The sequence below is a fragment of the Mus pahari genome, chromosome 5 (assembly GCF_900095145.1).
Source record: "Mus pahari chromosome 5, PAHARI_EIJ_v1.1, whole genome shotgun sequence".
Classification (NCBI taxonomy): Eukaryota; Metazoa; Chordata; class Mammalia; order Rodentia; family Muridae; genus Mus; species Mus pahari.
The window spans coordinates 156116219-156140261 of record NC_034594.1 but is presented as its reverse complement, the minus strand read 5'-3'; positions in this window follow the sequence as shown (position 1 = coordinate 156140261).

The following is a 24043-nucleotide window of genomic DNA, read 5'->3' as shown; positions in this document are numbered from 1 at the left end:
TCTAAGAAAATCGCACTTCAAAAAGTCAAAATAAAAGGGAAGATAATCGAATTAGTTTAAGAACTACATTACACAAATAAAATCAAGCCCCTGGCAAAGGGAGGCTCTTTGTGAGGATGTTGTGTGGTCAGTACAGTCTCATGGGCGTCTATGGTTCTTGACAAACCACTCCCAGCTATTGAATCAAAGTGTCTTTCTAAATGAACTCAAGTAATCATGTGCTGTCTGCAAAAGGGAGACTCTGCCACTCCTCCAGTTGTGAGCTCCGGTCATCTCATGGATATTTATCACAGACTACTGATGTGCTTTTGGGAGTTTCACAGTTTGTATTCCCTGTAAGCTAGAGGCTGGTTTGCAGCTTCACAGACAGCCATAGGCTGCTACTATATACTGAGCACATGCTAATGAAGCCTATCTAGTAGGAGTGGTCATCTGTAAAGAATTTATGACCTGATGGGCATTGGATTCTGAGCCAGGAAAACTCAGTCATCTCAGCTCCTGAGAGCCTGGAGCAAGGGGGCTCAGGTCAGATGAAGGTCAAGAGCAGGTCCTGTGCCTTCCAGTAGCCCCAGGAACTTGGTACAAACACTGATTCTCAGTCCTTTTTTTTCCCCCATTAAATGAAGGCATCTAGGCAAGAGGCCTGGGAGCTGGGGTGTCTAAGAAGCAACTCCAGGCATCCCCATGCAGTCAGGATGGCCACTCACCATCAGAGGAATGATATACACTAACAAGACACAAACATCAAAGTAAAATCAAGGGTTGGTGAAACGGATCAGCTGCCAAAGAGCACTTGCCAATAAGCCTGATGACCTGAGTTTGATCCCTTCGCACACACATGGTGAAAGGAGAGAATTGCTTGCTCAAATTGTTCTGTGGCCTGCACGTGGGTGTTATAAACAAACACATGTATAATAAAAAAATGAATATATAACTCATATCAAATAAAATTTGGTTTTAGACGAATAATCAAGTAGTATCCATGAAGTCATGAAGTCACTGCCCCATTACCTCATCTCTACAGCTCCCCTTCCCCGTCCTGGAAAGCGCTCCTGTGCTTTGTGTCTTATGGGATTTGCCTTCTCTGGATATTTCCTGCAAGTGGAGCCATCTCCAGCCTTATTTTGCTGTATTTCTGAAAAAGAGACACCTTTTAAAGATAAGGATAAAATGAGGGGAAAAAAAGGGTTAGGGAGTAAATTTTAGAATGGAGTGTGCCTATAATCCCATGACATGCATGTACTGGCATTCACACACATACATATCATACGTACATGTGTAAATAGTAATCAATGAAAATTCATTTCAGCTGTGAAAAATGAGCTTTGACGAAATGTGTGTGCCTGTGTGCTTTGCTGGGCCCTGGCTGCCTGTGTCTGGGTGAGTCACGGGGACCTGAAGGAAAGGAGCAGAAGGGAATAGAGGAACTCCCTGTCACCAAGAACCACAGCAGTAGCCCTGTTCCTCCTCACCCGTCCTTCCCCACCTTAAGACTTGAAAACTGGCCCTGCAATAGCAATGCCAGGAGGATTATCCTTTAATTGGGCGGACGCCTGTCCTGGGCCTTTGCTTCTGGTAATTAGATTTAGTGGCGTCGCCTTTAAAAATGCAACCAATTTCTCAAGATTTCAGAGGTCCACTCACCAGCGTCTGGCTCCTTTTTTTTTTTTTTTTTTTTAACACCTAGTCTTTATAGTAAGCACAAACACTCAAATAAGTAAGAAATGCTCAAAGGAAAATCTTATTTTCAAGAATTAATAGAGCATCTCAGAGTGTCAGAGTGAAGAAATGTGGAGTGAATTACTTGTTCTTGGAGAAAGAGAGTGGTGAAATGCCCACTCCGGGATCCTTCATTAAAGCATTGCATCTGTACATTTTTGTAGTGTGCTGTCTCAGTAACATGTGTGTCTAAACTGCAGATGTTGAGACAGGAAGCCATCCACTGAAGGGCACCAGAGGTCATGATGGGAAGAGGAAGAAAGAATACCTTGCCCCATTAAGGGGCCTGCTGTCATACACTGTGGTTAGTTTCGTGAAGAACTAACGAACAGTGATAGAATCTGGGCTCAGTTGCAGGATTCTGATCACACTGTGAGCCCTAAGATTGTATGCTGAAAAACACCTGTCTCTCATTGGGGCATGCTCAGTCCTAGCACATACCTTTAATCCAAGAGTGTTGTAGAATAGTTGATCACATTATGTGACTGTGTACTAGAAAAACCTACTTCTTGTTGTGGTGTGGCTCCATCCCTAGCACACACCTTTGATCCAAGAACTTTATGTTTATAGTAAGCAAGATTGAATAAAGTCAATTGTAGGTCAAGAGGCAGAGGAAGCAGCCAGTTGACAGGGATGGAACATAAGAAAACCCAGGAAAGAGGAAGGGGGGACCTATGAATTGAAGTGTGTTTATGACAGTGTGGAGGAGAGGAAACTTTTTTCCTTCTGGGATGCTGGTGAGTAGGAAGGTCAGTGGATGCTTTCTCTGCCTCTCTGAGCTCACAGGCTTTCACCCCAGTGTCTGGCTCTTGAATCTTCATTTGATAAAATCAAACACTTGGGATTTTTGTTGTTTTAAAAACAATAGCAGAGTGCTTGCCTAGGATGTACAAGGCCCTAGGTCTCAGCACCAGACATACATACATACATACATACATACACAGGTAGAAAAGGGAAAGAAAACAGTAATGGCCAAGTTTTGAGTTGTATGTGTCTAATTCCAACCCTCATGAGGCTGTGGCAGGAGGGCACCAAGTTTGGGGCCAGACTAGTAAGACTGTGTCTCAAAAAAATAAAACAAATGGGGCTGGAGAAAAGGTTCAGTGGGTAAGGGTGCCTGATATCCTTCTAGTCAACCTGCATTCACTTTCCAGCACCCATGTTGGGTGGCTCACAACTACCAGTTCCAGAGAAGGAGCTGTCCTCTTCTGCTTTCCATTGGGTACTGGCACACAGGTGGCATACACAAGAGCACACACACACACACACACACACACACGGAGCAAGCACACACATAAGTAAAAATGAATATTAAAAAGAAAAGGCAAAGCTATTTCACACTTCCTCCTTCTGCAAGCAAGTACTGATGTGCTGAATATGGCCTCAATGATATGGTAAGTCCTTTGGTTGGTAGAACATCATGGACTAGCAGACAAAACCACCCAAAAGCCACAGAATACCTGCTCTGTGCACAGGAGCTCAGGGGCATATACAGCCAACAAGAAATATACAAACTGTATGTGAAGATGAAGAGTCAACAGTGGAAATGGGACTTGAAAGAAGCGGTAGAAATGGGTTGGAAGAAAAGGCCAACGAGGCTGTGCCACCAAAGAGAAAGGCATCCAGGCATGCCAGTGAGAGGCCCATGCTTTCAGTAAAGTCACCGTGGGAAGGTTCAAACTTATGAAACACAAGCAAAATTCCTTAATCTCTAACAATGTATCACATTAGTAAACAGAATATATATTAACAGACTGCTTCATTTCAAATCATTTCAAGTGGTCAATAAAACTACTAACTCTAGAAATACTTTTGATCTTACATTAAGCAAGAGGCCTAATTACAAAAGTATGTAAACAAAATGGCCACGGTTGGATCTAAGAAGAGCTCAAAAAACACATTAGGGAATAAACCATGACACTGGACATAAAGGGAAATTTTTTTTCTGTTTTCTACTTTGAATATCATGTTTTGTGGGCATGTATTATGTTTGCAATCAAATTCTTTGTCTTCCTAAGGCTTGAGAAGTTTCCCATACTACCCTTCTCTTGCAGGATGAGAAACACAACCTGTGTCTCCACAGACTTCTTGGAGACCAGGGACTCTTTCAAAACAACTCCGCCAGGCAGCTGCCAGAGTTCACTGAGATGGGCAGAATGGAGCCAGCAGTAGTACGGGCTAACTGAAGCATCCGAGAACTCACTTCTGCCCAGAGATGTCTCAGGATCTAATGTTCCGTTAGTACAGTAGACAAAATTCATCTGACTCTTCTTCAACCCACTCTCTCTGAACTTGAGGTTTAACTCTTAGGAATGATTGCCACATTGGTGACTGTCCTACTGCTGTCACAGAATTACCTGACATAGATCGCTGGAAAGGAGAAAGAAATTCTTTCGGATTGTAGTTGCTAAGGGTTCCAACCACGGTCATTTATACCAGTGCCCTGTGTAAAAACAACATGACAGCTGACTTCACCACTGAGTGGGAAGCAGGTGGCCCAGAGACCTACTTATTTCAACTGGGTCTCATGTTCTAAAGTTTCCAGAACCCTCAAAATAGTGCCACTCGCTGGGGACCAAGTGTTCAATACAGAAGCCCGAGTGGGGCATTTTACACTGGAACTGTACCTGTCACTCTAGCCCAAAGCAGGGAGTGTAAGTGTCAGATGTAGCAAGTTCCCAGTCTTTCATGTTTCTGCACAATGAGGGCAGACTTGGGCTTTTGCCAGTTTGAGGCCTCCTCTTTCTGTTATAGGAAGTATGTTAAAAACATCTGTACTTATAGCTGGGCTTCAAAAGAAGCTCAAAGATAGAAATCTTAATATGGGGTAGGTAAAAGGGGTGGGAAGAGAGAAAGGAGGGGTTCCCAACCATAGCTTTGGTGGAGATCCCCTTCATGTCTTCAGAATTAACTCTCAACTTTGCATGTATAGCCCCAGTGTGTAAAGAGTAGCTACTTGCAAGTACTTCCTGAATGACCTTTGCAGGGCTGGCATCTTGCAGGTGCGCCCCTGATAAGATCAAAGAAACCTCAGCGTTGCAGGACAGCAGGACAGAGTTTCCCAAGAGAGCTGGCTACAGATCGCATGCTGCTTAGCTGGATGCAACCGAGTTAATGCCAAACTGGTGTCTCTCGGACAATTTGTTGAGTGGAGCCACACTGGAGTTATCTGTGGAGTGAACTACAAGGCTCACAGACGTGGTTCTAGATTTTAGACAGTGGGAGAACTGAGTGTTGGCAGTCAGATTGGAGACGATTAACTGGAACCTCATAGTAAGAGCCAAGCTGTCACCAAGATTGTTCATTTATCTGGGCAGAAGCTAAAGACCATCTGGGGGAAGCCTCTAAAGAGTTGACTTTTGTTTTTACTGTCTACCTGCTATTTCCATACCATTGTGCATTCTTATTAATTTTAAATATAGTCTTCCATTGCCCCTATAAGCAGTACTGGGAGGGTACTGACATGGACAGATAAGTGGTCCATGTGGCTTCCTCTGAAATTCCCGTGGAGATCATATTGTCCAGAGGAGGAAGAATAGGTAGGTGACTGCCTGACTCATTGCTATGTTAATGAGACTCACATCAAATGGAAGACTAACACTGTAAGCCAGGTGGTGGCCTGTGGACCTCTGTTCAGACAGTTTACCCCCTCACAACACATAAAGCTTTTTTTCCAGAAGCTCTCTTTACTCTAAAACCGCATGGTAACCGCACCATGAGCCCAGCTGCTGACTAAAATTTGTACTCTGAACGTCTACGCTGAGATAACTCAGGTCGCTGTCCACTGACTGGGGAATGGGGCCAGCAGCACTGCTCAAAGTCACGTCTCCAAAAGTCTGGAATGAAGCAAGAGATGAGAGTCCCAGTTTCTCCTTGGAAGCCTGGATGTGTCCTGTGTACATCTGAGAGGCGTGTGGCACACTGGATAGGGGGGAAGTGGAAACTATTATGAAAGCGCGGAGTTAAGATAAACCTTAGAAAGGGGCTCCAAATATTGTTTGTAATCCCAAGAAACATGAGCACCCAGCATCTGAAGATAGATTAGTAGTCTACCAGCGGTACTCACATCACTGTTGTGTGTGAATGATGGCTGTTAAGTCTAATGTTGGTAATTGCTGGGATTTGAATCTGAAAGTTTCCCCTACAGGCTCAGATTCTGAATGCTTATGCTGGTCATACCTTGTCTCCATCCCTAACTCTATTTTTTCACCATCACGAAGTAAAGATGCTCCTCCGTTACACTGCCCCGGCAACCATGAGCTGAGCTTTCTAAAAGAGTATGCCAAAATATACTCTTCTTTGCTTAGTCATGTACTCAATCACAGTTATACAAACTTTCTAATTTGCATCTATTTTCTCCTTATATGAGAAAAGAATGCTGTCAATTGGGAAATAGGCAAATGTAGTCCAGTATAGTCTTCGGATACTCCAGAACCCAAAGACAGTAGACACACCACCCACTTCGATTTCTGAGATCTTCATTTTCCTATCTTTCTACATTGCTTCCTGCTCCCATTGACACAAGCAATGAAAGCCAAGAGAAAAAGAAGTGCCACCATTTTCCTTGGAAATGCCCAAGTGGCCTTTGAAATTCCTCTCCCAATATTCAGTCTCAGTCTTTGGCAAAGAGGGTTGTGCATTCAAAACTTTCTATGAGCTCGATATGCTTTCAACATACCACCACCACCACCACCCCCAAAGTTTCTTGTGCTAGAAGATTGATCCCACTTTGGCAATGTTGAGGTGGAGAAATTTTGGAAACCATTGAGCCCAATGGAAGGTAGTTAGGTCACTAACAGTCCACCCAGATGAATGGACCCATCCTAGGACCTCTAAATAGATCAGTCTCTAGGTGATTAGTGCCCAAGGGACAGCATTTTAAAGGAACAAAGCCAGGTCCTTCTTATCTCTGCATGTAACATTTCTCATACATAATACACTTTTACTAGAAACTGAATACAGAGCCATATTCACAGGTCTTCAAAATCATGAGCTAAGATAACCTTTTCTTTTCTGTAGAGTTATCCAGCCTTGAGTATTTTGTTATAATGGCACATGACAGACAAGATTTTGTTAGTCCCCAAAGAACCAGAGAAATTCTGCTAAGTTGCAAGTAAACCAGGGTTGTTAGAAAATTTAGCCAACTCTCAAAGCCCACACAAATGCTAATGTAGCATCTGGTAGGAGCAGAGCAGAGCATAGGGAAAAGATGGTGCCAAGGAGGTTAAGCAAAACTAGACCATGTCCAGCAAATAGCACTTCTTCTCTAAGGGCCACACAGCTCTATCAAGGCAACTGTGTGTCTGTGGAGGCTGCTCACGAGTGGCCCCTGTGCTTTTTGTTGCTGTTCTTAAGCCACTGTCACTCAGCAGACAGCCGTTCTCACAGAACACAGCCCTCATTTGAGTACTGTCTATTCTCTTCTTCCTTATGCCATCTTACAATTCTGCCAACAACCTTTAGTGTATTTCATGCAGCAGACATTGACATGTTCATGTTGTTAGACCATTTGACATTACAAAGGAATTTTACCTTCTTTATGTCATATTGACATGTAGAGATAACCCATTAACAGGAGACCCCAATGACTCAAGGCAGCCTTCTTTACCACCATAGCCTGTGATGAATGAGTGTTAGAAGATACATATGTGATACTTCTTGTATTTGGAATAGAGGAATAAATGTGAGTTCATCCCTCCTTTCCATGTACACTGTGCAATGCCACTTGTTCACATGCATGTCCATGCTGACAGATTCTCAATATTACTCAAGTCTGCATGTTTCAGAAGGTAACCTTTCTCCTTGTTTTATAGTAGTGATACAAGAATCACCCCTCTGGACCAATTATAATTCATTAATACCAGCTCTAATCTCTGAAAGGAGTTGTAAAGGAATATTAGCAGGATACCATGGCTCTGTTCCAGGACATCATTGGCAACTGGCTCAGTAGATGTGTCTTATAGAAGGATACTTGATGGTTTTGAAGTCTGTTGTTCTCTGACTCTCCTCTCTCTCCTTGGGACAATAAAATTCAAATGTTACCACTGGTTCTGTAAAAGAAGCTTTATGTAATTGTCTTTGAATATAACTCTTAAGCCTTTAAATAGTACTACTAAAGAGAAGATATTCTTTTTATTTTTAGGTGTGTGTGTGTGTGTGTGTGCGTGCATGCATATGCTCATGTCAGTGCAAGTTCCCAGAGAGGTTGGAAGATGCCGATATGATCCCCTTGAACTTGAGTTTCAGGTGTGGTGAGTAGCTCATGTGGGTGCAAGGGCAGAACATACTTTTAACAGCAGAGTCATCCATTAAACCCAACAGATGTTCTTAAAGAGACCCAAGTAGACCAATCATCCTCAAGACCCTCTAAAGGAGACATTAGCTATATATTTCCTTCATAATAATGCCAAAACATTATCACCTCTCTCACTATATTGATATTTGCACAAATGGCACAAAGTAAATAATGAATAAAGTGACTGGGGTTGAGCACAAACCAAGGTAGTGACACTAAGTCACAGTAGTATTTATTATCATCCCAACGGCACACATTCACCTTCCCAGCGAAGAAGAAAGCCAAACACCCTTCAAATAAGACTGTTCTTGATGAACCAGTTAAAGCTATTGATGACCTCAAACGTCAACCACTGAGTAAATTCCCTCTGTGTCAATGCAACAACACACCAAGTAAGACCTAAGCAACCCCAAGGCATACCACAGTACTCTGCGGTTCCAAGAATGCACTTTGAGGATGTTAGTGTTTAGCTAAAAGAATTACTAACCAACACACTACAGGTTTCCAGGCTTCGCTGCTGTTTAGCTATTTTCTCAGGAATAAACATAACCTATTACCAAAGGACTATAACTCAAGAGTATTTGGTATTAATGGTAAACACCTGAGATTTTGTGTAGTAATTTGTATTTTGGAACATTTTTATCTTGAAATTAGTTTGGTTTTTTTTTTTTTGGCTTTTTCTTGTTTGTTTTTGTTTTGTTTTGTTTGCCATGATATTTAGCTTGACAAATTCCCACTATTTAAAGGTTTTTTTTTTTTCTGATAGGATCCGTGATAATGCGACCAAATGTCATTTTCAAATATTTCATAATGAAATATATCAGCTGTAGGCGGGGCTACATAACAAGGTAGAGAACATCATTTTAACCACATGAATCTTAGTTATATCCAGATCTAGCCTGATTTACAATGGATGTTTTCAATAGTACAAATACCAGTGTTCACATTAATGATATCCTCCTTCTACAGAGAACACTCAATTATACAGTGTGTGACCCTTAGTTTATCTGGAACAGGCTGGGGATGCCTCAATCAATACATTAGCTGTACGAACATGAGAATCAGCATTCATAAGCCCAATACCCACATAAACACCTGAGTGTGGCAATGAATGGCTATAACCTGAGGGCTGGAGCAGAGACAGGCAGCATGCTAATGAGGCTCATTAGCCCTCGATGAGCTCCAGGCTTGTCGAGAGACTCTGAATCAAAGAACAAAGCTGGAGAGAAATAAAGAAAAACATAGATGCACATAACTGCACTAACAATTACATACAACACACACACACACACACACACATGCATGCACGCAACCCTGGAACATAGTGAAATATAACAACTTCATCATTCTCAAACATGTCCCTGGGAGGTCAGGTGAGAGATGGGTAACAAGCTCCTGCAGTTTTTACCACCAGAAAAGCTGCAAGGACACTTCCATTGGGTTAAGGATGATATTGTTAACTCATTTCTTTAAAGAAAAAATTTTATGTGTATATTTGTGTGCCAGCTTGTATGTATGTGTCAGCTTGTGTGTATGTGCATATGTGTGTGTGCCAGTTTGTGAGTATGTGTATGCATGTGTGCCAGTTTGTGTGTAAGTATATGCATATATGTCAGTTTGTGTGTATGTGTATGTATGTGTGCCAGTTTGTGTATATGTATATGTGTGTGCTATATTGTGTGCCAACTTTTTCATATGCACTTCATGTGTGTGCAGTGCCTGCTGGAGACAGAAGAGGTAGACTAGCCCTACTGGTGACTCTGGGTTTGATTGAGAGACCCTGCCTTAATGAATAAGGTGGAAGAGCAGGCCTTCACCTATTAGCACACATGTACAGGCACACAGACACACACATGCACCCCCACACATGCAAAAACTCCACATGTACACACACACATACAAATTACACATGTACATGTAAAGTGGAAAAAATAGACTCATAAAGATGGAGTGGGAGGAAATACGCATGCGCTGTCTGCTTACCATGACTATGTATCCACGTACCATGCTGTGTACATCACCTTCATCTCTGTAGGGTCATCCTAAGGTAGTCACTGCCACATTCCCACTCACTTAGGGCTTGAAGGGGTCAGAGAAGCCAAGTCACTTGAAGGAAGGCATGGAGTGGGAGGTCAAACCCACCCCTCCTTTCACTCCCCTCTGGACACCTTTGTGACTTGCCCCTAGTTTTCCCCCCCCCCAACTTCCTGTGCTCCTTTTTAAGCCCACGGAGTCCACTGAGAGCTGCCTGTACATCATGCATGGGGGAGCATCTCCTGGGACATGGGTAGCTTCTTAGGAGCTGCATCCATGAAGGATGAGTCTCCCTCCCAGCAGCCATGAAAGGCCAATAGCTCCTCGGCTAGGGGTGGGACTCCACTAACCCCTCCCCAACCCACGCCCCGCGCTTGGACTTTACCTGGTTTAACCTTGGTCTTGTGCATGAGGTCCCAGCCACCGTGAGTTCACGAGTCCGTGTGAGATGGCACTGACCTGACTAGCAAATAGTGTCACTGGTTGATTTGAACTTTGACGTGATTGCATCGATCAAACCAAATTGATTTTGCTCTTCACCCTCCTCCAGACCCACACCTCTTTTTAGTCTCCTCCCCTTCTTCTTAGTGTCTTCAGGTAGCCTCTGTCTGTCTTATCTCCCAACCCCAGACCTCCTTTCTGGAGATATCCAGGGCATGAAACTTGGCCAAGGGTTTCTTAAATCTCCTCAGTGTCTGCCATATTTTGTACTCTCAGATCTTTGTTTGCATAGGTTGTGGTTTGCAGTGCAATGGGCTATCCATCCTTGTAAATTATCTAGAGACTGAGTCTCCGGAAGAGAAACTGTGATGGAGTCTCTCTTCAGAGCTCCCTAGAGCAAGGTGGATGGTGCTCACACTTGCATCTCAGGAGAGCAGACCTGAGATCCTAGAGCCAGTGAGTGCTTCCTTCTGGGTTAGAGCATGCAGGCCAGATTCAGTGAAGGCTCTCGAGCAGCTTATTGTGGACTATCACAGGTCCAGTAAGGACCTCACAAGGTGAGCACACAGAACAGGCAGAAGAAGACTAGACATGTCAGGAGTAAAGTTGATAAGAAGACAGCAGCAATGTGGCCAAAGACCCAGGACTTCTGAAGAACTCCAGCAATCTACAGAAGTGGTAAAAGAAGAGAACATAGCCCTTACGGCTGGGGATTCAGGAGACTATGCAGTCTTGTTAAACTGTTGATGCAGGACCCTTATCCTCTCTGAGAGAATAAGCTCCTGTGTGTGTATGGTACACAGTAAGTTAACACACTCCTTAAACCTCTTTGAAGTTGGTGTATGGAGGAATTGAATGGCTACCAGTAGATCTGCACACAGAATGTAGAGCTAACCCAAAAGAACAGCTTGATGGTGCACAAAGGAACATCTGCTCCTATGCTGGGACCTAAACAAGGCCAATTTCCAGAGAGTGCTCCAGTGACATGCTCCATGCTCCAGGCCTTCTGGGCAAGTACTCCTGGCACCTTGGGCGATCAACACCCTCCACAGCTGATGGACTGTGGGGTAGGAAGCATGGAGAATAGAAGAACTGGATGGTAAATGATGGGCATTTTCATAGGCACAGCTATTGCTGTCCTCAGCCCCTCACTTCTGCCTTCACTCACCTATTCATCCAGCTGTCCTGGCAGCAAAGGAAGAGAAGGTGTTTACAGAAGACAAAGTTCAACACTGTGTGTGATCCAAGAGTCGGGGCTTTGGGTGAGTTAGACCCAGCTTCCCATTCTGTGTCCTATCCCTATCCACATGGCACCAACAGTGAGGAAATGGACTTGATAAAGCTTCCATGTATCACCCCCCAAAACAGGCATGATAGTGCCTACTTTCCAGCAATGGGATATGGGGATATGTCTTGTGCAATGACTATTGTCAGCTTGTCACAACTTGTTTAACTTTCCTCACTGTCTCTCTAGCATAGAAGCAAGCAGTAGGATAGACAAGACAGTCGAATAGCTGCTAGAGCTAGGAATTCTGGGAAATTTTACTTCTATATCACTGTAAATCTCCCATAGAGCTTGGCATGTTCCTAGGTCATCTTCATGAACACGTGGTGAAGGAAAGCACAGAGAGGGGAGGAAGGAGGAGGAGGAAGAGGAGGAGGAGAAGGAGGAGGAGGAAGAGGAGGAAGAAGTGAAGGAAAACCTAGTCATCTGTCACCTTATGAACTCTGAAAGACTCCTTCCCAAAGGAAGGTAGAAGGTAGCTTGGGAACTCTGTCAAAGGGTTTTCCCTCTTTCATACATGCTGTGAGTTACTTAATCTAATCATGACCTCCTTGGGTCTCTGAGATATCTAAGCAACTTGATTGAAGACAGAGATTGACAGCCCAAAGTCTTTTCCTTCAGCTGCCCCATCCAGACCATAGCTAAGGTGTTGTACTTCTATTAACCCAAGAAAAGACCTTGTCTCTTATCCGAGATCTGATATTGTTAACCAAGCTCACACAGCCTGTCACCTGCCGTGCCACATTTCCCTCCTAGAAGGAGACGCTACCTTCGCTCACTCACGAAGTCACTGAGGGGTCCTTGTCACTTGCAGAGCTCCACTCCTGTGGAAACCTGTAAGGGATGTGCTCTTGCTATGGTGTGAAGGACTGATATTAGATCCTCAACCCAAGCAATGAAAGAAAGTAAAATTTTCACACAGAAAAGGAAGAGAAGCCAGAGCAGGCTGGGGACATTTGAGGGACATGTTTCTGTCCTGCCATAACTTCTGGAAACCACTCCTGTCTAGATGTCAGGAGCTTCCCTGTGATTTCCCACAGTGTTCTTGTGTTTCTCTAAGAGTCCAGCATCCACAGACTGCTCCCCACTCCCCCCACCAACACATTTCTCATCCCTGGGGACATCTTTCCTTCTCCAAATATGTACAAAAGCAGCAGCCCCAACGCTGGCTGTGGGCTGGCTGAGCTCAGGGCTATTCTGGGGCAGCCGTTTTGCACGCCTGCTAGAGGAGGATTAATGAGCCAGTCTGCTCACCCATTGCAATTAGAAACAACACCACAACTATTCTGAGGCTATTTCTATGCAGGGAGCTTGAACTGCTCATCAGCCCTCCTCACTCCGAGACCTGTGGGTAATTAGGGCCCTGTTAAATATAGGAGACTTGATGGTTAGCAGCCCCATCTGTGTTGTCACCCTCGCCTGGCACCCCGAGAGAAAGAACAAGGGGATTTCATTCAACCTGCAGAACCAAAGGCACCCTGGCCTTGTAGCCCAACACGGGCTGGAATGCCAGGTGGGATTTAGGAGTGAGAGTTGATCAGTCCTAGGAAAACATCCTGGTATTCACAGACCTAGATCAGCCGAGCCACAGATCTGACAGCTACCCATTAAAAGGATGATTTGGTTTTCACTAAGGCCATGGCAGGAATACTGGGTGTCTGCATCTCTTATATTTGAACAAGAACAACTAAAAGGAAAACAGGAAGAGAATGGAGTGGGCTAGGAGGAGGACTGGAATGTGTGATGATCAGCGCAGCCTTTGACTCCGCGCAATTATGGGAACTTTAGGCGATTAGGAAGCATTTTCTGTCCTATGACAAAATACTCCCAGTTAAGCAAATCGCATTGCTCTGGATTTGACAATCCATGTACTCCTTAAGCTGTCTCCTTGTGTTGCCAGAGGGGCTGAGGACTGAGAAGTGTCAGCTATGTATTTTAGATTCTCCTAGTGTCTTTTTTTTTTTTTCCTTTCTAGAAATTAGGAGGTGGTAGATAAAATTAGGTACATAGCCAGAGCCTATGTGCCAGGGAGATATCAGGAGTTCCTCTGACTTGTCTCTACGACACATACCTCTTTGTGAGTGTATTCTCTGAGTCCCACTATTCAAACTGTGAACAATTCAAACACTACCTGAGAATGTGGCAGAAATGTGGCATGGTCTCAGGCATGGTCTACATCTTAGAGCCTGTCCTTTAACAATGTTCTCATGTGATCTATAGAAGCATCCAAAGTTTAAAGCATGCCCTGTGGGAGGCATTGCTGGGTTCCTGGGAGCAGATATCAGTGTTATTAAGATTGGCCAGTGTGAGGCTGAGGAGATTTTACCAAATCACAAGGGTAGGCGACCACAGTCACCCAGGTGACAAGCTCTCAGCTGAAAAGTGCCTAGAGGTAGCAGACACTGGATGACTCTGGTGACACTATTTTAAGGGCAATTTCACTGACTGTTAACCTCAGGTGGAATAGTACTTAAAACATTCCTGCACACCCCCCTGCCCCAACGCTAGTAAGGAAGGCAGAGGCAAACCTAACATAAGTAATGGAAGGATTGCATGGTTAACATTGTGATGCACACAACATAGAAAATGCATAAGATGCAGTGATTCTTGTTAAACCACTTTTCAAAACACAAAGTACCCACTAGTAGCATCTTCCAGTTTCCACAGTGTAAATATTTCAAGTATGACTCGTAGTTATTAGCAGTTGCTAGCTCAGAAATTTCTAGAATATTTAGCAATCAGCTCTCTTTAATCACTTTGAGCCAACTTCATCAGCACATCACTAGGTCAGATAGAACAGCTGAACAGACTTATGGCTTCCAGAGTATCAGTGGTGTAGAGAATCTGAACTGAGATTGCTGGATAGAGCTCTATAGTTGTCAAGGGAAGGATCAAATATAGGATTCTTTTCAGGCAAGAGACTAGCCTGCTGCAGGCTATCTGATCATAAGGTGAACTCTGAGATTGTGTTATTTACTGAAAATACCCACTTCTCACTGTGGTGTGGCTCATTCCTTAGCCCTGTAATTCCCCCATGGCTGGAATACAGACATACCCTTAGTACACACCTTTAATCCCAAACAATGAAGGTAAAGTTAGTTTGTAGAAGGAAGCATCAATGTTTGAAAGTAATGTTTAATTGAGTGGCAGACAAAGTGGTGAATCAGAGAAAGATTTGACAGAAATAGACTATGCCTAACTCACGAGATCAGAGAGGAAAGAGAGGCTGCTTAAGAGAGCAGTGTAGAGAGAGGAAGCTATTTTTACTGGGATGGTGGTACAGAGACAAGTTGAAGAGAGATAATATGCTAGATGTAGATGGAGACAGAACAAGTCAGAGAATGAGAAGGAGCCAGAAGATTAACATATATTGCCAAAATTAATTTGAGGCCAAGCAGAGCAACTCAGGAGAATCCCAGAGAAATGAGATTGAATCAGTCATGTTGCAGAGGAGTTTTGAACCAGAACAGCGCTGAGTTGAACCCGCCAGACAGAGACCAGAAAGAACAAGGAAGAGGTGAGCTTATTTAGCAGTAAGTCTCAGAGGCTGAAAACATTCTAGGCCTAATAAGACTGTATGAAGGTGAGAAGCTTCCAGGCCTAGGCCTAGGTTAGACGAAGGCATTAAGCTTTGGAGATGACAATTACTTCAGGTGAATAAAAACTGCTATTACACTAGCCTGGGCAAAGACTGGGGGAAAGAAAAGGCATGATGGATGATGTGAAGAGAGATCAGTTTGGTGAGGCTCTGTGTGCCTCCAGACCAGGGATGCACCCCTCACCGCTGTTATCATCAGTTGAGACATGGGGAACCTGGGCAGCAGAAGAGTAGAGAAAATCAGCAACTTGCACCCAAGCACACTACTGCAAAGTAGAGGCAACAGATCTGAACCCAGGTCTTTCCCCAAAGTTGGCTGTATATACTTTCTGCTGCTCTTGTTGAAACTGGAAGAGAAGGCAAACACCAAACATGCCAGGGATAAATGAGATTTGGGCTGTTTTCAGGAATAGCACCAAATTCCTCTCTCAAAGCATCTCTCTGGGCAAGCAGTTCCTTACCCATCTGGTTCAGAGGACATTAGGAAATTTGATGAGAGGTGAAGATACCATTACTGTGGTGTGTTACAGTAAATCTCCAACCCAAATAAGCCCAGTCAATAAAAACACAACTCAATTAATAGGAATACAAGCTGTGCTCCTAGACTGGGTAGATCTACCGCTACACTACTATCTTCCCCATCTATGAGACCCCTTAGAAGTTGCAGTTTCTCCAGGCCATGTGCTTCTGCTCTGCTTTGCTTCTACCTCCTCCTCTGTCCTCCGTCATCCTCTCTCCTCTTCTCTTTCTCTCCCAGAACCTTCAGCTCCATCTTCCCCTCTCTTTCTGCCCAATCACCAGCTCTAGCCTTTATTTATACATTAAGGTGGGAAGAAGGTTTACAGGAAATCACCTGAGTGCTGACTCATTCCTTGTTTGCAGCCCCTCACAGGAGAACAGAATTAACATCAAATACAATTAGACCCAGGGCTATCTGCAACAGTGATGAACATGCTAAAACACATGTGCAGATTTGCTCATGGGTTTGCGGGGCTCAATGCAACCCTGAAGCTTTATTGTAATCTCTGTGATTTAAAACCTTCAGGGGAAGAGCCCCTGTGTTTGTAGCTTTCTATCCTGTCTCTGGGTGGGAGGGGATGAGCCTCACTACCTATCTGCCATCTTACTAGATGTCATAACAGAAGATTTTGTCTTTTATTGGAGTCCCAGAGCCACGTCATTTAAGATACATCTTAAAAGGGTATTGGAATAAAGCAGGGGGCTGGTGATTTCCATTAGCCTGATGACTTTGTCCCCTGCGTCCCTAGCCATTATGTGAAACTCCATTAACACCTATTTTTAGTGCTCCCTTGAAGACCCATGCCCTTGGACATCCTTTGTCAAAAATACATCATTAAAATATTCCTGAGTCTTTTAGCAGTTCCATTTCCAATAAATTTACTTCACATGTACTTAATTATACTCATGAGTAAATTTCTAATGTATAATTTTTATGAATAAAATTCTAATGTAGTTGCTCTTTTTTCTTCACAAATTCTTCTGAATTTAAAGGGGGTATTTATAAAAGTGTTATAAATGTTTTTTTAAAATAAAAAAGCCATTAAAATACAGAGCTTACAATCCCAACTGTAATCATTTTGCTTCAGTTCTAATACTGTCCTTCATCTTACTTCCAACCCTCCCTTCCAGGACAGGAAAGGACAGAATCAAGTTAAAGATAAAGTTCTGTCTGCTCCCATAGCCTCAGAAACCTTACGATAGCTATTTCATTCAATCACGCATAAATACATTGGCCCATGAAAGCTGACAGAGCTCCATTGAGCTAACAGTTAAATATTCCAGAATTTTGTAAGCTGACAACTATTTTAGATGAGATTTACTAATAGAGGAAAGATGCTTTCTTTTTACTGGATAGTAATAAAATGATGAGCAATATGACCATCAAGGAGCTGATGAGGCAGAGCACATCCTGCGGAATTATGTAGTCTAACACACTGTTTGGTACTCTGTGGGGGTTCTCTCAAGAGTGTGATCAGCCTGGCTATACATTGGGCCACAACAATATAAAGATGAAGTAAGTGTTGTTGAACGGATAAATGCTGAAGCATTGGGGAAAATCACTCCCATGAGAACTTGAAGCAGTCACATCCAGACTAAGAAAAACAATGTGTTGCTGAAGATTTTCATATATATTGAACTTTGGTTCTCTTATGGATGAAGCCTCATGTTCTTTTCTTTGAGCCTTTGTCTTTCTCTCTTTGTCGATGACCAGTCACTTGAACTTCTGCCCAGTGGCCTGCCCATGAGTCAGAAGTATCTATGAGGTTGGATGAGTGTCTCACTGAGTTTCAACTTGGAGAAGTGACATTTGTCCGACTCCTAGTTCTGTATTAGTCACTTGCTACATACTTTGCGCATATGAGCTCATTAGCTCACTTCATCCTCCAAAAATGTGATGTAGGCAAATAAGACTCAGAGAAGAGCGAGATGACTTAGTAAATGATACATGGCATTCATGACTTGAGTTTCTATTATTCAAGAGAAACTCATAAGAAAAAAGTGTGGTATTTAATCTTCCAGCATGCTTAAGAGGGCACTTACCCAGAGGCAAAGCTCTGCCTATCACAGGATGAACGTGATAATGAAGAAAAGATCATTGACTGGGGTTTTCATGCTTCACTTTGAACTTCACATTCATCCACACTTGAGTCAGGAGGAAATAATTATAATTTAATCATTTCTTAAAGTAATCATCAGTCTGATATGCATGCCTGTGGGGAGCTCGGCAGCCTCAGGAGCAAAACTTCAGTCTGAGTTTAGTACTAAACCTAAAGTGGTTTATCTGATGAATTCTTTTTCAGCACATCTCCCCATTTACCCCCTTTCAATAATGCCAAACAGACATCTAAGTTAATGAAAGCACACCAGCCAGATGAAGGGAAAGGGTGTGGGATGAGTGAGAACCTGAAGAGTCTGAGGCCTAGGGTGGGAGCATAGGAAGCTAACCCCAGAGACAGGAGACTCTTCAGAAGCTCATTGGGTTTTCAGCAAGTTTAACTCTTTCAATAAAAAAAGAAAAGTGAGAGGGTGAAAAGGACAGGAGATAAAAGAATAAAGGGTTCAGAGTCCAGTTGGGAAGAATCAGTGTCTTTGAGTTGAAGAAGAGAGGAAACAAGCAGACAAGATCTGTTTCCTACACAACCCATCCTTATCCTCCCACAAGACCTCCCCTTATCCTTGGCTGAACATATTTTCATTGGGACTGGGAAAGTGGTCAGAAGTGAAGGGCTCAGAGGAACTCTACTTGCTTTAAGGCCTATAGCCCAGACACTCACGTTCAGTTCATTTTTGTATCACTTGTGATTCCCAGGACGATGAAGTGTGGGTTGAAAGTGGTAGGTTCTGACACCCTGAGGACTTCCTCTGACCTCTGTGCCTTCCCTCTAAGAAGACTGGAAGTACTGGGGATTGACATCCATCATCTATCTACTTAGGGAACCTTGATGAACAAATCCAACAGCTCCCATCCTCACTAGGATAATTCTTTCACATTCTACATTAGAAACAAGGCCTTACTTTCCAATTTGTTTATCCACACTTTTCCCTCCATCTTGGCCTCAGTTCTACTCTCCCTTGCCAGTTTTATTAGATCACTTCATCAACTGCTTCTTTAAAAAACCCCACCTTGACATCTGCTTCAGAAAAACAAAAACAAGACAAAGAAAAATTAAAGTTTATTTCAACTGTCACACAAGGGGTTAATAAAAATAATGAGACACCCTCTCCTCCAGAAGGCACACCTGACAGTCATCTCCCAGGGGTGACAGGGGACCAATCCAAAAGCCAATGGCAGACCTACATTTTGGTTCACAAATCCTTAGGCATCACATGATATGTAGAGACAGGACAGATCCACATAACGTTCCTTGTTTGTTTGTTTGTTTGTTTGTCTGTCTGTCTGTCTTTGGGTGCATACGTGCTTCTCTTTGAAATATAGCAAGCTAAAGGACACAATGATGCCCAGGGATTTGGGCATGAATTATGGAGTATCACTTGCCTCTCAGATCAGTAACTTTAAAAATCTAGTATACTGTCAAAATATAATTTGGATGGGACAGGACTGTGAGTCGTGTGGCCCTGAGAGCTGGCATACCATCAGAAGCAGGAGGACAGCAGTCATCAGTAGATGTGACCTTCCCCTTGTGACCTTTATCTTTATCCTCGGGGCTTGGTTTGGGGAGGAAAAAAAAAACAGTTCAACTTTAGCCTTAAATTGCAACACTATTTGAAGCAATATTTGGAAGAAGCTGATGTCATTGCCTGACTTACTGTCATTCCAACAGCCCTGCCTCCTGTAAACTATTTTTCACACACTGATTTGGTTGTGCAAAGGGGGCTACAGTGTGATAAGAATGTTTGCAGATCCTGGGCTATTCTTGCTATTAAGAGGTGGAATCCAATCGCTTTCTCCTTGAATTTGAACTTGAGCTTGTAAATTATTTAGTAACAGGATTTTGCAGATGTGATCTGAGACATCCGTGTTTATACGATTTCAGAAGCTTTGCAGCTTTCATCTCAATCACTTGGAAAGTAGCTACCATGAGAAAGCCCAAGCATACTCAAGGAGAGGATCCAAGGTATTTAGTGGACAACCCTGGCTGAATTCCCAGTCAGTTAGAGAAGCACTTGCAAGGCCTTGGAAACACATTCTCCAGCCCCAACAAGCTGCCTCAGTTCTGATTGTGTTTATAGTTCGAGTGACCTGTCTGTTGAACACACCTGAAATAAATTAATTAACAAACCCAACCATTTGAATTCTTTCATGCCACTAGGTTTTGATATCGTTTGTTATGAAGCTACAAGTTACTAAGGTAGCAAACACAAGAGCAATGCTGATCTCTTAAAGAATGGGACAGATTAGTGACAGCGACAGGAACTGAGACAAAACGCAAAGGTGGCATTCCTTACATGTTCCTCCTCTATTGCAATCATTTGTCCTATGCAAAAAAAGAAAAAGAAAAAGAAAGAAAAGAGAAAGAAAGAAAGAAAGAAAGAAAGAAAGAAAGAAAGAAAGAAAGAAAGAAAGAAAGAAAGAAAGAAAGAAAGAAAGAAAGAGAAAGAAAGAAAGAAAGAGGAAGAAATTTAAGGGACAGTAGGTTTTAAAGATGTCTTTCAGTTGTTGGTTTCTGTTACAGATGTTGTGCCAGACGAACTTTGATTAATGGAGCCACTCAACATGGCTCTGGTAACCCATAAGTACCTATTGGTAAAGCAAATGCTTATCTCGCTATGGCTGTTGTATACCTGTTTAAAAAGAACAGGAACTAGCAATTTATAGAGCATGGACCAAATCCAGAGGGCTGTATTTAAAACATATAGTTACTCCTATCTCTCTACATATTGTCTATGACTCCTATTGTACTCCAACTCTAGAGAAGCCTTGATAGCCAGCCTATATCCTTCTAACCCTACATTACTTATTATTGCCTAACACAAAATATTTCTGAAGCATGAGTTAAGGCCATTAGAAGCAATTTGCCTTCAGAATGAATAATATTGTAACCATCACTATCCTACCTTAGGGTCATTTCAACTTGATATCCCTGTGTCATAATTGAGTACACAGGGATCTTAGGTGTCTATCCATCCCCTCAGACACCACACATGGATGACAGCACTCACTGTGCCTGATGAGCACGGTGAAATAACTGATGTAGATATGCTGCTGAGATAACGCAGGGATCTGGCAGAGACCGTGGGTACCTGAGTCATCTCTTTCTCAATGAGCTTAGCTTGGCTCTTACCTATCTATCTTCTACTTAGTAACGAAAAGGTTGAGAAACACATTCGGAAACACTCAGGGGCTTATCACCAGTGAATGTATAGACGTCTAGTGGTTTTAAGAACGCTAGTAGGGGGCTAGAGAGATGGCTAAGAGGGCTGAGTGCTCTTTCAGAGGCCCCGAGTTCAATTCCCAGCAATCACATGGTGACTCACAACCATCTGTAATAGGATCGGACACCCTCTTCTGGTGTGTCTGAAAACAGTTACAGTGTACTCATATAAATATAACAAATACATCTTTTTAAAATAAGTATGCTAATATATCTTCTTTAAGGACAAAGTAACAAATTTCTACCATCTGTGGTACTTCCTACCACAGAGAAGAAAACATAAGGGCCCTTTTAGATTTAGGAGAATGAATCCATTTACTGTGATGCAAGGTTATCATTTTTGAGTAAAATCCGAAACTATGGAGTCTCTATTGTGGCTCAAGGTTACCATGTTAGATGTTTTAACACCCAGATCCAGTATTCTGGTGGCACAAAGGTCTCTCTGTGTGACAGCATTACTGTATGGAGCCATTTCCCCGGAAGCAAATCACAGAATAGATTTCAGAATAAATATTTAGAATTCAGGAGCAATATTATGGCAGTATTTTTGTTTGGTTGTTTTGTTTTGTTTTGTTTTCAGAAAATCTATCCTTTCTTTAGATGCCGTTTGATACTGGAAGCTTGATATGGAACCATAAAGTTACAATATAACCCAAATTTCCCATTATGAGCTAAGCATTATTGAGCCCAGCATGTATCTACTCAGAGTATGAACAATATCATTTCATTGTCAATGGGCATGGAATACACTCTCTCAAGCCCAAGCCAATCAATAAGCACTGACCCACAGACCCATTGTCTGCTCCAATATGTCTTGAAACCTGTATCTCTAGAGTCATGGGAACTTCTTGGGGACTCATCATTGAAAAACAAATTAACCCTGTTTAAAGAAAGCCTTGCATACTAGCTTGTCATCCAGAGTGAAAGGCTACATCATTGTATCTTTACTCTGTGATGATCCAGAAGAAGTAAAAGGAAGACATTGCAGTAGGCAGAACTTCCACCATTGCATCTCAGTGTTGATTTTTTTCTAAACAGAGAGAGGAGCAACTATATGCATCTACATTGCTTTATGGGCAGCAGTTGCAGTTTTCGTAGCTTATTAAAGACTTTGAAGAAACATGGCAGAGTAAACCAGATTGGAAAGTCTTGAAACAAATGTAAGGGATCAGTTTCTCCTAGTGGGATGGATTGTCGCCTGCCCACCAAGACACGGCTTTAGGAGAGAAGTATCTTAAGACTGGTTAAGCCTACCCATCCTGAGGACCTCTGTCAGCCTCCCTTCTCTACTGATCATTGAGCTCCTGATCAAAGTCCCCATGCTGGTCGACATGGGATGTGTATATGCAATCAGGCACATGACTGTCTACTCACTAATGTCTAGTCAGGTTAGAGCAACTAATACATGTCCAACCAACTCCAAATGAGGCAGCACTCATTTCCTGGACTAGCAAACCACCCTCTGGGGAAATTACTCAGCTATCTGATGACAAAACCACTTCTATCCCAGAAGGCAAGTTTCTTCTCATTTCATAGAAACTGACTTTTCATATGGGTTTGTCTTTCCTACTAAATACCTTGCCAAACCCAGCAATTGGCTACTCAAAGAGTACATCTTATCCACCACTATGACATACCACACTGTGCTTTTAAGGAACTTCTTTCGTGGTGAATTCTGTATGGAAACAGATTCATGTTCATTAGTCCTATCATGTTATCTATCACTCTCAAGCAGTAGAAATGCAGAAGAGTTCTAACAAGTCTATTGCTATGCTGGACGAGTGAAAATATGTTACAGGGCTAGAGTAGTGTCCTGTAAGATGCAATAAAGTCAGAGTCATCAGTTAGTATATGTTGTTGTTTCTCCCTTTCTGTCAATGGAGTTTAATAAACTCTATTAGTTATTAATATGACCCAGCCAGCCTGCCAGTAACTGACGCAAAGTTCTATGGACTTATTTAATCAGTTCTTGCACAATTACTGGGGGATTACCCCTGATCTATTTTTCAAATGCTAGGCTGGCTACTTCCCCATCACCTCTCCCAAAATACTTCCTGTTTGAGTCCCTCCTGAGTTACATCTGCTCCAGCAATCTGTCCTTTGTGGGGGAGGGGACTATTCACTCAGGCACCTAGTCCTGGTCCATCACATCTAATGGAGACCTTCTGTCTTCTCTGTCTTCATTTTCCTGCTCCTTTCCCTCATGGATCCCACCTGCTACCCCCTAGCCCCAGGAAATGGAAACTCTGCCTCTTTCTATTCTCCTCAGTAACTGACTGTAGCCAATTTTCTTGAACCAGTATTTTAAATTGGGGAGCAAGGTTTTCATAGCATCACTTGATGTATGTTAGGATCAGCTGGGAGGGGGTGTAAACCAGATCTCGGGGCCAGTATTTATCATTTGAATACATAGCAGCACCAGATCAACCACCAACACTTATCTAAGAACACTTAAATGCAGGAATCAAGGGACAGAAACAGGACAAACGTCTCTCGCTATTGTCATTAATGATCCACTTACACAGCTTGGTCTTTCTACCCTAGAATGTAGAAGTTTTAGTTTCTAAGGTAAAGACACCTCTACTGGAAGATGCAATATGGATCCATTGTGCTAGAAGTTGACACTGATAACTATCTTGGGTGCCTTGTACTAAGAATCAGACACAGGCTAGAGACATTGCTCATCTGCTCAAGGATATCCTACTCTTGGAGTTTGGTTCCCAGCACCCATGTTGGTTCCCAGCTCATAACTGCCATAACTCCAGCTTCATGGCATTCAACACATTCTTCTAGCTTCTGAAGGTACCTGAACTCAC